Source organism: Nicotiana sylvestris, chromosome 10 (genome assembly GCF_000393655.2).
Source record: "Nicotiana sylvestris chromosome 10, ASM39365v2, whole genome shotgun sequence".
Lineage (NCBI taxonomy): Eukaryota > Viridiplantae > Streptophyta > Magnoliopsida > Solanales > Solanaceae > Nicotiana > Nicotiana sylvestris.
The window spans coordinates 158140372-158145411 of NC_091066.1; the positions used below are offsets into that span (position 1 = coordinate 158140372).

Genomic DNA, 5040 nt, shown 5'->3' on the forward strand with positions numbered 1-5040 from the left:
ATAAGAAATGTGACTAAACCTTGATCTACTTGAAGGAAAAAAAGGAAGCTGCATTAATAAGGATGGCATCACAAAAACAAGTCATGGAACGATATTATAATCGAAAAGCTCGCCTAAGGTATTTCAAGACTCGGGACTTCGTACTCAAGAAGGTTTTTCAGTCCACAAAAGCGGGTAACGCAGGAAAATTAAGTCCAACTTGGGAAGGACCTTACAAGATTCACAATATCGCAGGAAAAGGAGCATACGAGCTGTGAGCAGCTAATTTTTGACCATGTTTGAATTTATTCTCACTTTTCCCACTCACTTTCCACTTCCCCCACTTTCTCCACTCACTACCCATTTTCCTCACTTTCCCTGCTCATGTTCCCACTCTCCCCACTCATGTTCCGCACCCACTCCCCACTCATTCTTAAATAATACACACAGGACACACAACAAGAGGAGAAGAGAGAGGACAATAGAGGAGGAACCTTAGAGCTAAAAAAAGAGGAAGAAAAAAAAACGCAGCACTGCTGCCCATCTTCTTCCTCAAAAACAACTTCATCTTTCTCACTGAATAACCATGAAAGACCCATAGGTTTCATCTCCATTTTTCTAATCTGTTAAACGACAAATTTCAGCCCCAAAACTAACCCCAAAAGCCACCTAAAAACCAGATCCAAACATCCATGAAAACCAGCCTTGAAGCTCCAGTATTTCAGCCATCAAAATCAGTTCCAAAATCTCAACAAAACAAGTTGTGATCGCAGCTAGGAAGAGCAGCAAAAATCAGCTGCAAAATAGTCCAAATTGCTGCTCCCTTTTCCACCCAAAATCAACACCAAAACACCACTTTAAACCACCTCAAATGAGCTCTGTTTTATGAAAACACCTCAAACCCAGCTGAAATTCAGCTCCAAAAACAGTAAAAAAAAAATAACCAACCCCAAAACCAGCCATTTCCAGCTTGAATTCCTTGCCAAAACCTAGCAAAATCCAGTTAAAAAATAGCCAAAAACGCAGCAGGAGATGACCCAGCAAAACAACTTCAAAATCAGTCCAAACTCAGTTCTGAAACCATCTTTAAAGTGAGGCGATGTTCGAGTTCGCCGGTCCGAGGTTCCGGCGATGTCGTTTGAAGTTTCCGATCTAGTTTCAGTCAAAGTTTTCAGCTTTCTCGGTTTGAGCTCATCGGTGTTGATTTTAGATGCTGTAAATTTTAATCAAATGAAAGAACTTTATTTCACTCAAAGGTTCATTTTCTTCGCCTTACTCTATGAACTTCTATTTCTTAATTGTTGTTTGCTCATTAGTTAGATATTTTCTTTCATGATTTGTTAAGATATTATTTTTCTGGTTATTCTCCTTGAATTGCTTTGTTTGTTCTTTTGATTTACTTAGTGTATTTGAAGCTAGATTAACGAATGCTTGAAACTATGAGTTGTTCACCTACACGCTAAATGCGAGCATGATATTTCCATAGCTTAATAATTTTGTTTTCTAGCCCATTTGATGTTATCTTGTCTGATTATTGATATGGCTATTGTGTTATTTGATATTTGAGAGAATCAGAATGAGAGATTTTCATTTAGTTTAGGGAGTAGGATGGGTCACATTCTTTTAAAGATAATCTGTTGGGTCTTGGATAAATTAGACAAGGATTTGGGCTTAAGTCACTTTGGTTTGGTTAGCATTTTAAGGTCTTCTAGGCATGAACGTATTAATCAAAACTATTCTCCTTTCTCTTTCCTCCATAACGAATAATTCCAAATAGCTAAACCATAATGTGACCTCCAACTCATTCCAGGTCCATGATCCATGACCGTAGTAATCTCAAAGTTGTTTTTTTTAGGAAGAAACAATTCAATTATAAAGACGCGCTAGTTGCTTTAGGCGCGATTAATAATAAATTTATCATGATCACGGGTACGGTTCCCGTGGCGTGGTATGATACGTAAAACTCAATTAGGGTGTGCATTTCATGTGACCCGACCACAACTTCAAATAATAATAAAATAAATATAACGCAAATCACGGGTGCATTTCATGTAGCATGGTTTGCAATGTGTTCAGTAAAATAATTTCTTAAATAAATAAAAGCGGTTATAAAGCTAAAAATGCACAATAGGTATAAAATATGTAGTAAATCAGATATTAGGCCAATACTAATAGTTTAATCGACCGTGCTAGAACCAGGGAACCCGGTAATGTCTAACACCTTCTTCCGGGTTAACAGAATTCCTTACTTAGAATTTTTGGTTCGCAGACTTTTAAAATAAAGTCAAAATTTCCTCGATTTGGGATTTTAAAATAAACCGGTGACTTGGGACACCATAATAAATATCTCAAGTGGTGACTCTGATAAAATAAATAAATAATCTCATTTCGAATAATGTCACTTAAATTGGAAAAACTCCCTTGTATATTATACCCCTTCGGGTGGTAAAAAGGAGTTGTGTCACGAGCTGGAAATAATGAATGGCAAGATATTACCTTCACATTGGAATGTTGTTCACCTGAAGAGATACTATTTCTAAGGAGTACCCATGGTCAGGTATCCTCATTTTAAAATTTTATTTTTGAATTGTTAAAATTTTACTAACAATTTTATATTATAGGCAAAAAGTTAACCCGTACTAAATGATGAATCACGACCTACAAGGCATGTGGAAGAGAATAAATTCCCGGTCTAGGGTTACAACTATTCTGATAGAAATTAAGACGGGTTAAGCAGTCTTCATCTATAATCTTACCTCTGAGTCCCTTATGTTTTATTCCTTTTCAGGTAAAGGACCAAATAAAAGGAGTAATCAAGTGCTCAAGACTTCATACTTCAAAGCTCAAACACTTGGGGGACTATATAATATACATAGACATATGTATAAAGAAGGCAAAGAAGATTAACAAATAATCAAAGTTCAAGTCAAAGCCCGAGAAGTTTACTCGTTGAATGAGTCAAGTGCAGAGCAAAGTTACGAGCCAATAAAATAAAGCCAAAGAAAACCTTATCATAGTTAGGTTAAAGGCAATGTACAGAAACGAGTTATAAATAAAAACCTTGTATTTTATTCTCTTTTTTTTCAAATCTGTTGTAAAGAAAACAGTTACAAAAAAGTTATAGAAGTTATTTAAGTACATATAAAGATGTTATTTAAAACTTGACAAAGTTCAAATGAAAACTTTATCAAAGTTATTTCAAGAAACATCTGTATTCCTATTTCTTTTATCGTACATTTACACCATTATGAAGTTGAGACATCTTCACCATTAAGTATCGAATATAAAAGGGTCTTCTATAAAATTCATAATTAATTTAAATATTCATGAAGTTAAGAAAGCATTTTATGAGATAAAAGTGCAAATTATTCAATAAGTCCTTAAAGATAAAGGCAAGAATGAGCAAAACAGGAGTTCAAAATAACTAAGTTAAATAGAAAACCTCTTAATATTGAAAAGTTTAGACTAAGTATGAACTTAGTCATAAACTATGAGTCGCTTATACAAAACGCCCTGAAAAAGGTCTGGGGACTTGATATTTTCGACAAAACCCTCAAATGGGACCAAGGGCTATAACCACATTCCACCAAAAAAGAAAAAAAAAAGAGTCACATATCATAAAGTTGTCATTGAGGAGTTGAAGAAGGAACCGAAGCAGGGTCACTAGCAGTAGTAAACTCAAGTTGACTCGAAGGAGTTAGAACACTCACCGTACCTATATCATCTTCAATATGTTCAGAAGTTTCAGCCAGGGGAGAGAGAAAGTCTTGGCCTTGCTGAGTCTTTTCAATAGTTTCTCTTATTTTAGCTAACTCAGCTTCCAAGTAAAAGTTCTCTTGGCTAACTTCCACAAGGGTATCATGGCGAGTACTTAAAATCGCCCAACTCACTTCAATTGCGGTCTTGTCCTCAAGAATCTCGTAATCTTTCTCCCATTCAGCAATTTCACTTTTAAGCTTCTCATTCTCAGCCAAGGCAGAATCGTAAGAAGTTTGAAGAGAAGCACGTGAACTTTCTAAGAAACGAACATTATCAGAAGATTCTCGGAGTTCTTCTTGAGTCTGAGTCAGAGTTTGCACAAGTTCACCGGCATACACTTCTTTCTCACTTAAGAGAAACTTCAACTCTTTGATCTCTTCACTAGCCTTGGAGAGTTGCTCGGAAAAAGATGTTTCGAGAAGATTCTTGTCTTTACCAGCTTGGTTGGAAGAAGTTTTTTCAACCGCCAATTCTGAAGTTAAAACCTTCAACTGCTGCTCTAAGGTGCACTTGTTCTCTTCTAACACTTCCACGTCAATTTGAAGGCTTTCATATTGTTCTCTTCAGTTGTCCGCTTCAATTTGATACTCATGCATTAATAGCTCTGTGTGGGAAACCCTCTTCATCATTTCTGTACCTACGAGGTTGATCTAAAAAAAATAGAGAAAGGGTAAGAACCTTAATTGAAGAAAGGAATAGTAAATCATTAAAAGGAATACCTTTAATGATGATTGTATTATGTCATTCATCCAAGTCAAAGAGTTGTGACTCTCAAGTTTGGCTCTCTCGATTGGACCAATCAAGGGTTTTAACCACACATCAGCTTCGCCTGATTTTCTCAAAAGATTACAATCGGCAAGAACTTCGATGATAACCTGCTTCATAGCTCCACTTGAAGAACCAACCTCAGTGTATTGAACAGCTGTAGGAGAAACTGTGGAAGAAGTCAAAATAGCCTGAGGTGGAGCAACAACGGAAACAGTCACGGCTAGTAGAGAAGATGTCACAGGGACAGACATGGAAAATGAGGCAAGGGGCACTTCGTCAGAAACTGGACCCAAACTTTCGTTATCAAGCCCACGAGCAAAAAGTTGATCAACAGAATCACGAGCAGCCGCGGGGAGATCGTCATCGAAAATCACCAAGGTGGCCTCAACAGGCTCGGTTAGAAAAACACAATAAGGGGGAGATGCTTCATCATCTAAAATAATGTGTCTTCTAACTCGTGGTCTTTTTCCAAGGAACCCCCATCTTGTTCTTCCTCTTCTTCAGAGTCTTGACCAGAAGAAGCTTTCCTTTTCG

The 5040-nt window shown here is 36.8% G+C and overlaps 1 long non-coding RNA gene across 1 annotated transcript; it reads left to right on the forward strand.

The window, feature by feature from the left end:
• The first annotated feature begins 444 nt into the window (after positions 1-444).
• LOC138880463 (uncharacterized) lies at positions 445-3067 on the forward strand. Its single transcript, XR_011403138.1, has 2 exons — positions 445-1235; positions 2768-3067. It is a non-coding gene; the product is annotated as an uncharacterized lncRNA (long non-coding RNA).
• Positions 3068-5040: the final 1973 nt, after the last annotated feature.